We start from the raw sequence: 12588 nt of genomic DNA, 5'->3' as shown, positions 1-12588 counted from the left end.
AGTCTGTCCTTATTTGAACAGGATGAATTTGCAGTGCAGCTTAACCATACATCCAAGTTCTCAACTTCCTGGAATTGTTTTCACACTAACCTTTTTTTTTTTTTCAGTTCTCCATCTCGGAGAAGGGAGGAGAAGGGAGGAGAAGGGAGGAGAAGGGAGGAGAAGGGAGGAGAAGGGAGGAGAAGGGAGGAGAAGGGAGGAGAAGGGAGGAGAAGGGAGGTCTTAGATCAATAGCTTGATTTCCTCAATAATTTAAACATACTCAATAAATGTGCAGAATATGTACATGAAATGGAGGCAAAGAAGTCTGGTCATCCACTGATTAGAAGATGCAAACCAATTTTTGTGGGCAAACAGTCTAGTCCTTAAAAAGGTATCAGAGAACTGCCAAATGCCAGCTATTATTAACAGCACAGTCTAAGCCTCTGAAGAAAAGCAGCAGCTTACCTTCATTCTCCTGGGGATCTAAGGAACAAGGAACTTCAGCAATCAGCCTCGTACAGGTTCCTTTAGAGGTTCCTTTAATGACCATTACCAGAAGAATCAGAAATCTGCTGATATTTCAGTCAACGATAAATGACTTAGACTTGATTGAAAAAAATATTTTCTTTTCTATTTTCCTTTTTGTGAAAACATATTAAGAGACTACTGTCATCTAATGTTTGAAAATAAGTACTGTCTTTTTATCACCAGGAAAACATAAAAGTAAGGCTTAGGATGTTTTCATTTCTTCTTTCAAACACTCTGTATCTGGGGTCTGCATCTCTGCCTGGGGGCGCACACATTGGAGCTCATCTCATATCCAAGAGGGCATTATAGGCTTTCCAGAGCTGACTGTGTGTTGTGGATTCTTCTGTGCTGCACCCAGAGGAGCTGTATGGAGATCTGGGTTCTGGTTTCCACTAGCTCAGGCCCCATGTTTCTATGTGCTATAAACAGACCTCATGCCTCCTACTTTAACTTGAAGAAGAGATGAAACCAAAAAGGCTTGCTCAGACTCCTCACCTACCACAAAATGAACATAAGTCATCTTAAAACTGGTTAGCAGAGGATGAGGATCCACTTGGCCTCTGGGAAACAGGAATCTCCTGTTATTTAAAACTCAAATACCCAGCAAGGGTGGGCATATTTTCCCTTTAAAAGGAGTGCTTTGTCTTTGTGCAATGATGAAACTTCAACCTCCTTCAACCTCCCTTTTTTCTTCCTTTTTTAAAAGGAGGAGGAGGATCAAAATACAAGGGAATTTCAAGAGTGGCATTCTCATATAATCAGAACTGGAGTAAGCACCTCAGTTTTGCAATCCCACTTTTTCAACAGAGGAAGCCCCTGAAAGCTCCCCTCAGGTGGCTGAGCTGCCCTGGAATAAACAGATCCACGGCCTTCAAGGATGCAGAGTGCAACCTCAAAGAACAAATGCCCTGGCTAGGCACACACCTAGCTTACCCGAGATCAACCCCCAGCTTTCCTTCTTGTTATCTCCTCACTCTCCAAGTAGAATTAAGAAATGAAAACGAGAGGACCACTTTTCTCTCTTCACCATAAAATAAGGGAGACAAGAAGCTGGAAGAAAGAGGCCTATTACTGAAACCATGTGTTGGCCCTGCCTTTGCAGAGTTCACTGCAATCCAACCAGCAAAAGAGTGTTTCATCCTGTTCCAAGAAGATCCTCTCTTGCCCTAAGTGTTATTTTCCCTACTCTGCCCAACAATAATGGCCCAGGCACAAACATATCAGCAGTGTTAAGCTATATTTTCCTTGGCTGCTTAAGGTGCATTTCTAATAATAAAATAGCCTTGACCTTGGCAAAACACACTAGCAGGGCTTCAGGGCCAGTTGCTCTCCTCCCGTGACTGACATGCTGGTTATTTTGTGAAACTCTCAGATTCTTCGCTTTACTCCATGAAGAGCACATCCAGGGGAGACACAAACCTGCAGAGACAGCGAGGAAAGATAGCAAGGCCACTGAGGGAGACACAGGGACACCTGGATGAGAACTTCTTTTCTCATCCCACCACATTCTTTGAGACTCAAAATTTTTTTTCATTTCACATAGGGATGAAGATTTGGAATGCTTAATGCATAAACCCATGTGCTCCAGAACAGCAGACCTGTGGTTAGGACATACATTTCTGGCATGTAGGAAAGCTGTTTTCAGGAACCTGGTTTGGATTTGTGACAGCATAGTTGAAAAACCCAAACCACTTGGCTCCTAATCAGCATCTCTGTTTTGACTAAGAAATTCTATCCCAAATGCAAGAAATTCACCCAAGGAGAACTGAGTAGAGACCAACCCTTTCCCACAAAGTAGTACTGGTTTAAATAAATCAGCATTTTCTGCAGGCAAATTGTTTCCTTGAAAAACTCCCAGCCAGTCCTAACCTCAAGTAGTGACTAGTGTGGTTTCTGCTGAAGACATAAGCCTGGAAGTAACCCATGCAACAGAAGTTCTGCTTAGGAACACCCTACCACCACTAAGTAGGGCCAAGCTAACACTATGTAGATGAAACAAACAGGTTTCCCAAAGTTTGCGCTGACACCCTAGGATTCCCCCTTCTTCTCCTAAACCAACAGCTTGTACTGTTAAACAGAAGAAAGGAGGTGTAGTGGGGAAACGCCACACTCCATTCCTGTTTACTTTATTCATTCTTCAGTCTGTCATTTGAGACAGTAAGAACACTGCTTATGTCCAAAAGAGTGTGTGCGCACGTATGTACGTGTGTGGTAAAAGCTTTGGAGCCTGGTCTGTACATTATGTGGACAGCTTTATGCACTGGGGCAGACAGCATCTTTTTCTTCTGTAACTCTAAGGAGAAGTAAACCTGTCAGCAGAAGGAATTAAAAGAAAACATACAGTAATATCACAGATTATATCTCACAGTTAGTCTTGCTGATTTAAGACACTTCCTATGAACTGGTTTGAAAGCATCTCCAAAAGTATGTCCTTCTTAATCTTTGTTCTCCATAAAGAATGCTTTTCCTGTTCTAAACACAGGATTTTATGTGGAAAACAGGATTATCCTATATAGGTCACTAACACTCTGTGGAAACCTGTGTAAGAAGAGCTATTTAGATAAATAGCTCTATTCCCATACTCATTTTTTTGGCCTGTCTTCCTTTATTGCTAAGAATATTTAAATTGAAAAACATCTTTGTGCCTTTGAGGATCTTTTCTCCTGCTGTCACTTCCCCACCTGGAGCTATAATCCTACACTTGTCACAAACCCAACCGCTACTGTTCAAGTTAGTACAGCTACAATCTGCAGATTACAGCAACTTTTAATAGGGGATAAGCAGCAGGAAAAGGTGAATTCAAGCAGCAAAGAATCTGCTGGTTCAAAAAGCCCTATTACTAATATTTATCATTTCTTAACATTCATTAAGTGATGCAGAAGATAAAAGAATGAACTCAATTCAAGAATCAAGGAACTGAGTTTATATAAGACAAGACAAATGGAGAGCATAAAGAATGAGCATAGTGTCTTGGGAAGAAGGGAGCCAAAGAAGAGGTAGTAACAGTAAGGGGGAAAAGCCCCACCCTTTATCAACAAGATGTTCCTAATAGTAAGAACTACGAAGAGAATTAAAGAATTCCCCAGTGTCTAGTCACAACTGTTCCCTACAGGGGATCTTCTGAGCATTATTACAAGGCACTGGCATATCTTTAAAGAATGGAGCTTTGATCATGAAAAGCATGTCCACGGAGCGGGGAACTGGAAAAAACAACAAAAGGAAATGCAACTGCATCACCCTGTGGTATGAGGGCAAAATCCAGCCCTTGGCAGACGCTTGACAAAGCTCCAAGTAAATCCATCTAGGCCTTGTGTAAAAGATTAGAATGAAGCATTCTTCTCACTCAGGTTCCCTATTGTAGGCAAATTCCTCTTCTGTCCCACAAACCCTTTGCCCCTGTTGCCCCAGAAGGACCCTAACAAACTAGGATTTCTCCCTAACAAAGATGCAAGCTTGTGCTTACACTATTTTAAACCTTCACACTTTCAAACAACAACCCACGACACTTCACAGTTCCAATGCACTTTACAGAGATTAGTTAACAAGAATGTTCATCATTCTGACCTGCTGGAGGGTACTGTCTTCATTTTCACAGCTGGCGAAACAGATGCTCAGAAAAGCAACGCAGCTTGCCGAAAGCCAAAGAGGCTCTAAAGCAAGATGATGTTAGTGATGCTGGCATTTGCACCTCTCAGTTCAGAGCTGTAAAATCAGTGATAGACTTGGGAGTGAAAGTCCAACCCTCCTCCCAGTGCCCTTTGTTGCCCAAGGCTAGTGCAGAGCTTCAAAGCTGTTCTTAAAGAGCATCACATAACAGAAATACTACAAGAAATACACTACAAACTGAAACTTGAAACTATCTGCAGTGGCATTAACAAAGAAAATTAGTGTTTTTAACTAAACTGATTCTTCTCCTGCCAAGCCCTCCCCACTGCAGTATCAAAATATGAGCACACAAAATGCAAAGCATGAAAACTGCTCCTTTCAGCACAGTGAGGAGGAGAAGGAAAAGAAAAAAAAAAAAAAACCAACAAAAAACAAGAAACCACCCACCTTAATCCACCAGTCTCTGGGAAGCTCTATCCTTGCTTAATCTCATGAGACAGTTGTTCCTGACTGATGCGTTCCTTAACATTTAAAAGAATCAGTTTTTAACTGGCAAAGCATCACTGAAACTCTTATCAGTTTTGAAGTTCTTTTTTTACAAGACTGAGAACTCAGAGTCACTCATCACATCAGCAAGGTATTATATTGTCAATTCTTGGGCCAAAGCAAAACATAAGTCAGAGATCTATGGGTATTTCCAGTCTCGTGCCTCAAGCATTTCCAGAACTAGCTCACAGCTTTTCCTGTATCTTCTTCCGAAAAATAGCTTGGTGCAACTGTAGAAGATTCCCCTTACGCCTGTGCTTCAGCCATACTCCCATCAGAAGTAAAAGATTTGTTGATCAACACAAAATTAGCTCCTCATTGTAAACAGCTTCAAGAACCCTCTCCAACTTTAACAGGAACAAAGGGTAGTCAGCAGTTCAAAAGTTCACTGCTCTTAAGAACATTTTGAGAATTCTGTCCTTTATTCTCAATTATTTTTCATACATGTCTATTGTGGATCCGCCACACTATTATTGTCCCACCAATTATTATCAGTCAAGACTGACATCAGAAAGCGTGCTGTTTTCAAATGATTACAGAAATAAATACAATGACAACAGTGACAGTGACTACCATTCCAAAATCCACTGAATTTCCATACCACTATCTCATTCATCCTCGCAGCAGGTTTTGAGAAGTTCATCTGAAAGGTACCCACAGGTCCCAGAGGATTCCTTGAGAAACAGGCTATCAGCAGGTCTGAGAAACCAGCTCAGTACAGGGATAAAGTCTCTCTGTACAAGAAGATCTGGTTCTCTTCACTCCCCAAGAAAATGAGAGGTGCCACCAAGTAAGCCAAGAACAAACCCTGTTCTTGCCTTCCCATCATAGTGTGTTCCAGTTCACTGCCCTGCAAGGTCCATATCTCAAGAACAGGCAAACTGCCAGTCAGTTCATTTAGGCCATTTTTTCTTAAGAAGTGTAAGTACCATCATTTAGGGCTCTAGAACTCCCTCCTCATAGCTTGTCATGCACTGAGCTTTTCATAAGGACTAAATATAGTAACTGTTTCCTTAATAATGTTAAAAATATCCCAACAGATTAAATTCAACAGACGAAACAGGGCCATAAATATGTGCGTCTAGCAACATGACCAAAATCGCCCTTCTTCAAACTGGGCACTGGGCCACAAAGAAAAAGCTGCTAGCATTATAATTTCAGTGCTGAGCCTCACGAGCAGCACAGAGCTGCAGAAACAGTCAGTACTATAATCATGCACGATATACACAACCCAAGCTGCAGTTGGGGCCTCTAAGCTCCTGAGCCCCTACCAAGCTGTGCCACTGACCCACAGTCAACAAGTCACCATATGGTCCCAACCCCATTCCACTCATCTGTCTTGCTGGCTTTCCAGACATCTGGGATGGCACAAAATGTATTTAAAGCTGTTTATGACTCAAGAGAGAAGTCTGAAAGAATATAAGAGCTATTATTATCCCTGCTCTACTACATGACTGTTCACATGAGCAGCTTGGTTCATTTCCACTTCCTCGGGATCAACAACCACTGTAAGATTTTGTCCTGACACTAACATCACAGACACAGGAGTGAAGAGGATACTGGCTATACTGCTTCCAGAAGACTAGGGTGGACTCAAGATCACACAGACATCCCAAGAAAGACCCTCTCTAGTACAGCTATGTGCCAACTAAGAGTGAGACAGAAGGGTGGGAATAGGGATGAACTAAACACAGTCAATCAACAGCTGGGCACACTCAGACCTAAGCCTGGATTTACAAAATCATGCAGGCCCTTTAGTAATTACAGAACCAAATAGTATCAAGTACTTGGACAAGACTCACTGTTTACTTCATCAAAAGCATCCTCTGTATCTTCTTGAAGCGATGCACTGATCTAAAAAAAATCAGAACTACATCCAGACTTAAGAATTGACTCTTCTACAGTGACCTTTCAATTTATTTCTCAAATAGCTGGAAATGTCCATTTTAGATGAGCTTTATTTAGTAAATATACAGCAAAGGGGACATCCTGACAGCCAATAAAAACCCCAAAGAACAAGAGTCCCAGAGACCTACCAATCATTGGAATCCTTGTGGGAGGAACTACATAGACAGGACAGAAATCCTGTGCAGAAACAAGACCAGTACTAAAAACCTGTAGTAGTCAAAAACCCACTTTCATCATTTTATCATGGCAAGATACTGGGTTTGGTTTTCTTTTCACTGAATTTGGTGAGGGTAAATTGGCACCACAGGAACGTTTGCAATTATCATGTAATATCCACTGCACATTAATCCACCAAATACGAAGCTTTCACATTAGGAATGTAGTCATCCAAAGCTTACTGTCTTATCAAGACACCTGCAGAGGCGATTTTGAGCCAAAAGATTCAGCCATATATAACTCACCAGGACACTAAGCCTCCCTGTCTCTAGCTCTGAGGAAGTCCAGTGATGGTCAGCACCTCCAATGCAGCTCCATTGCCCTAGAAGAATATATGCTGCTTATTATAAATTTTGGGAAACCGGAAATCCGTCAAGCCAACTGCTAGAGAACAGAAGGTGGCAGAGGTGCAGAAGTAAATCCCATTTGGGATCAATTTGTAAAACACCTTTATCGTTTGTTTCCTTAAATCTTATCTGTGCAAAAATAAATAAAAACATGCTGATAAACTGGTTTAGCAGCTGATGTGGTTAACAAAAAAAGATCAATGCATCACCTTCCTATAGCCACTTATTTCAGTCTCAAACAATTTACACTAAATTAGCCCATGAAAGATCTTTACCATTCCAGAAAGATAAACAGCAAAGCAGCTGCTAAATGCTTGAAGGCAAGGGGGAGAGGGTGGGAGGGGGGAGCGCGGAGGATGGGTGAACAAAGTCCCATCAACTACTTGGTGGCCACTGAATTCACCTCTGGAACTCAGGGACGGAATAACTCATTCACCATTTTGGAAACTTAACACTGCAAGAGCAGTGAAAAGGGAATAAGAAATGTTGGTGTAGAGGAAGGAACAGACACAAGAGGAATATTGAAGTGTGCAGTCACAAGCGCTGGTAGTACCAAATGCAACTTGGCTGTCACATCCATTACAAGTAAGATAATGGTGACCATTCTAGTGACCTAAAAAGCAAAGGTCTAGACATCTGAAACATATCCTCATATGAAATATAAGTAAAGTTCAGAAGTCTTCCCAGTGCTGAGAAGTGGTGGGAAGGGAGGGAATGGACTACAAAATATTTAAGGAACTTTTAGAAGGAATACGTATCCTGAGAAACAATGGAGTTGTCTGGACTGATTTTTCTGTACAACGTTTTTCTTCCTTCATTTGCTACTTCTAATTAAGATCAGCAATCTCTTCCAAGAAAGAAAAAACACAGAACTCCTAAGAAACAGCTTAAAAGGGAATGAGCAATTTCAGATCACAAGCAGCTCACTCCTATGCATCTTGAGGGAGAAATACACGTGGGCTTTGCCCTCTCATGCAAACACATCACTTTATTTTGAGCCACTATTTTAAAGTGAAACCCAAAGACCACCACTTCCCAGAGTGAGTTACTATTCAACTCTCACTGTACTACTTGTGTTTTTCAAAAAAAAAAACAAGAAAAATAAATCCAAAATCTTTCCCTCACATTTTATTGATGTCAGTTGAAGTGAAACAAAACAAACAAAAAGATACTAATCTTAGTCAGAAACCCCTGAAAATGCAAAAGTAGAGATTATCTTGCAACAATAACCCCAAACAAGGACTGCTTCAGCAGCCCCACAGGATTAACAAGGAGTACAGATATTCATCTGTGTTAATTATAGCTCCCAAACAGACCTTGGATCTACTACCACCTCAGGCAATGACTCATCTTCAAGATATCAAGAGCTATCAAAATCTCACAAAACTCTCCAAATAAAACTTGGGCCACCATCTGCTTATTTAGATACCTTAAACCTCAATTTTGTAGCATATGAACTTCTCATTTCAAGTCCTTCCTTAGCTAAGACCCAAAGCCCCATAAATCCAGTAGCTTCTGTTCCAGAGCAGTAGTGTATGTTTTTCTGCAGCCTGGTGAGAGCAGGCAGGACTCGAGATAATTAAATAAAAACACAGGAACCGCATTATTTATTTTAAAGGAAAACGTGTCTTCTAGGAAGAAAGTCCTTTATTTGGGCAAATCTGTAAGCTGTTTATCATCTTAAACTCATTATCTGTCCATATGGTCTTAGCACTGTGGTTTAAAAAAAACTGGGCATGCACTAGCTGATGAAATGTCATCTGCCCTTATGCCAGAAACTAGTATTTTCGCATTGATGTCAAATTAGGATCCTTGCCCAACTGAAGGGCTACCATAAGAATTGTTATAATATTTTAATTATGAATGGATCCCACAGAAAGCAGCAAGGAAGGCAGGGGCAAAGCAAGAAAAGCCATTCACAAAACTATGAATTCACTTAATTCACTTTTTGTCTCCTCTGTTGTAGTTTTTTATTTGGGAAGATGGGCTGGGAAGAGTGTGAGCTAACTTGAAAAAAAAAAAAAAGCAAGAGAATAAGACTCTAGAGCCAATAAACACACATCAAAGATGCGATGGCTCTGCTTCAACTGCCTATAATATTCAACCTGGGATAGATTAAGACAAAATAAAAGGTGCTAGGAGAGAAAATATATTACTCCTACAGCACTACAGACACGCTCTCTACCTTGATTAGCCCTAATGCTGAGGGAACGCCAAGATCTCAGGTAGCCCTGGTGCCCTGAAAGCAGCAAGTGAACATTATAGACCCAATTTTACAGAAACTCAGATTTGTTCACTGTTCTCTGCTATCAGGAACTAGCTCCACGCAGTGAGGTGGTTCGAAGCCCTTCCCACTCCCCTGTCGAGCTGCTGCAGCGGAGCAGGAGCTGGGTTTATCGATTCTGTGAGTCACAATTAGCCACGGGACACCGGACCAAAGGTTTAGCACAGGACATTAAATCTGACTGTCTGAGCTGTCAAGTTGATTATTCCAAGAGAGAAACAAATTGAAGTCACTGTAACAGATGTTATTCATGTTTTATGAACTGCAATATTATTCCTGGTTGCAGATACAGTTTCTGCCTCTTAAAACAGACCTGCAATGTTGCGTGTATGAAATTATTTGGATTAAACAATATACAGGCGACTTGGCAAATGACTTAAGGAGAGCTCAGCATTTTCATATGCACACAATAATTCTCGTTTCCCTGTCGCCCAGCTCCACCCTGAGAAGTCTAATACACATTAAAGCAGCCAAAAAAAAATGAGATCACGCCAGGACAGAGTCATTCATTGCTATCAGCTGAGGCGAGCATGCAAACACTCAGACCCTACTCCTCTTTTGTGAAAAACCACACTCGGCCTCTTCATGGTTTTCTTCGGGGAACTAAGTTGCTGGGATCCATTCTAAGTTTTAAACGAGCCTGGAAACGGAAGACTGGTGCTCTTCCCAGGATGTCTTATCCTTACACCGCACGGGATTTCCCAATCATTTACAAAGGAAATCTGAAACATTTACCCTGCGAAGGAATGCCACCCCGAAATTTATTTCGGTCCTCCGTACCTACGAGGCAAGCGGAGAGGCAGCCGGTGCTACAAAGGCTCTGCTGAAGAGCCAGGCTGACACCGCACAGCAAGAAAGCCCTCTCGTGGAAGCTGGCAGCATCACCCACCCGAGCCCTCCTCCCTCGGAACAGGGCACCGCATCCCCGCGATCCCGCGCTGTCCCTTCCCCAAGGAATAACTCTCACCAGTTTAAACGCACAGCAACTTGGGCAGCTAAGCAATCTGCTGGAAAGGTCTGCTTTGCAGAGAGAGTGGGACAATTCTCTCTTGATTTTGCTGGAAGTCTACAGTATCTCAGAAAAGTTCAAGCTCTCCTCCTCACCCTGCTACGCTTGAATTCATGGCAACTGCATTGCATGGTATTCTGTCTTATGCCAACAAAAGCAATGCCTCGTCCACAAATAATACAGAAACATTAACTGCCTTCCAGGGAGGATCAAACATTTGAATCATTTTAACATACTATACAAATACCTCAGTGAAAGCACATGATGAAGTGCATCTGTACATGAAAATACATAATAAAATTTGAAAGCTTCCCCCCAAAGTATCAAAAAGATGAAGAACGCACCTATTTCTTCCACTGACATCCCTATCATTTGATCTCAGTCTGTGTATTTTTGAGATAGAACAACTGCCACTCCTCACAAAACCACTGAATGCCAAAATAATCATTTTACTGGTAGAATCCAGCAAGCACTTGGATACATCCTGTTGCATTAAGAAAACTCTTTAATAACTCCACACACTTTTAACACACTACTAAAAATCCAGGGCAAGCCTGCGCTCACAAGCCAGGCACACAGCCATCTCCAGCTTTAATTCTGCCCAAGCAGCTTTGGTAGCCACTAGCTATTCGGTGAAGTTGTGCCCAGAGTCTATTAATTGTGTTCGAATTTTCTCTTATTATAGAAATACAAGCAGTAATCAGGCTGAGCTTACTAATTGCTGGTAGAATTACTACAGAAAAAAAAAAATAAATTACCATTACCGGATTTCACAGAAAACCACCCAAGTACAACGCATCTGAAAACGCTCGCTACTTGCTCAAATCAACATTTAAATACAAAAGTTACGATAAAACTTTAACGCCAGCTGTATAGTCTGTAAGCTCCACGCACCTCTGCGGGGTGGTACCTCACTAACTTGTTGTTGCTGCTATAAATCTCTACCAGAAAGCAGGGACTGACCCAGAGTGGCAAGACTGCAGTTTGCTCATCAGCAAAATGCGAAAGAGGAGATTCCTGCCGGAGTGAAGTCAAAAACATGGGAAACTCTCCCATCTTCCTCGTCCAAACTTCAGGGGTGGTGGCACAACCCCGAAGGCTACATAGGATCCATTCATACATTGGAACGCAGCGTGGAGCGCCCCAACTTCCAGACACACAGGGGCTCCCCGCTTGCCTTCACAGCGAGAGGGGAGGGGGAGCCGGGCTGGGCTAATTTGAGGCCGGGAGGTCAATAAAACACAGAAATACTGCGGGCAGGCTCTGCGACTCCCGAGCCGCTCCCCCGCGAAGCTCCCCGGGTCCCGAGCCCGGAGCGCCGCTCCCAGCGGGGCGAGTGCGGCTGGCAGGGGCTGCCGGGGAGCCGCCGCGCTGGCAGCTCAGCCCCGGCAAACTCGCACCCCCGGGAACGCGGGGAGGCGGCGGGGCAGCCGCTCCCGTGGGTTCCCCCGCGCGGGGACGGGAGGGCTGCGAGGCATCGCGAAGCCAACGCAGGCGCTTTACCTGTCGGCGGGTCCCCAGGGACGGAGCGAGCGGCGGGCGGGCGGCCGGGCGGCTCCCGGCGGCGCTGAGCTCCCACTGCCGAGCGCGCCCCGTGCCGGGCAGCCGGCTCCGCCCCGGCCGTGCCCCCTGCTCCGCCCCCCCGCCCCGCCTCTGCCCCGCCGCCGAGCTAAGGGGGCGTACAACAGTTTGGGTTAGGAGGGAGGGTAAAAATTATCTAGTTCCAAGATCCCTGCCATGGGCAGGGACACCTCCCACTAGATCGGGCTGCCCAACCTGGCCTTGAACACCTCCAGGGATGGGGCATCCGCAACTTTCCCGGGCAACCTGTCCCAGTGTTTCACCACCCTCATCGTGAAGATTTCCTTCCTAATGTCTAATTTAAATTTCCCCCCCTTCCCATTTAAAGCCATTCCCCCCTAGTCCTATCACTACAGGCCTTTGTATGTCCCTCCCCAGCCTTCTTGTAGCCCCTTCAGGTACTGGAAGGTCGCTATAAGATCTCCTGGGAGCCTTCTCTTCTCCAGACTGGACAACCCCAACTCTCTCAGCCTGTCCTTGTATGGGAGGTGCTCCAGCCCTCCGATCATCTTTGTAGCCCTTCTCTGGACCTGTTCCAACAGTTCCATATCCTTCTTATGTTGAGGATTCCAGAACTGGAC

The 12588-nt window shown here is 43.6% G+C and overlaps 1 protein-coding gene across 3 annotated transcripts in view; it reads right to left on the bottom strand.

Annotated features, from left to right (window-relative positions):
- TSPAN18 (tetraspanin 18) overlaps window positions 1-12065 on the bottom strand; it is a 121980-nt gene extending 109915 nt beyond the window's left edge. The window contains exons 1-2 of one of the 3 annotated variants that reach the window (XM_054066810.1): window positions 11930-11989; window positions 7032-7108 (exon numbers count right to left, since the gene is read on the bottom strand). The gene's annotated coding sequence lies outside the window, so the exon portion shown is untranslated. Of the gene's footprint in view, window positions 1-7031; window positions 7109-11929 lie in introns of all 3 variants that reach the window. The other 2 variants (XM_054066808.1, XM_054066809.1) reach the window with 2 other exon arrangements.
- Window positions 12066-12588: the final 523 nt, after the last annotated feature.

This window comes from Cuculus canorus, chromosome 5 (genome assembly GCF_017976375.1).
Source record: "Cuculus canorus isolate bCucCan1 chromosome 5, bCucCan1.pri, whole genome shotgun sequence".
NCBI lineage: Eukaryota > Metazoa > Chordata > Aves > Cuculiformes > Cuculidae > Cuculus > Cuculus canorus.
Note: the sequence above shows the minus strand (reverse complement) of the source record. Positions and strands in the feature narration are given on the sequence as shown.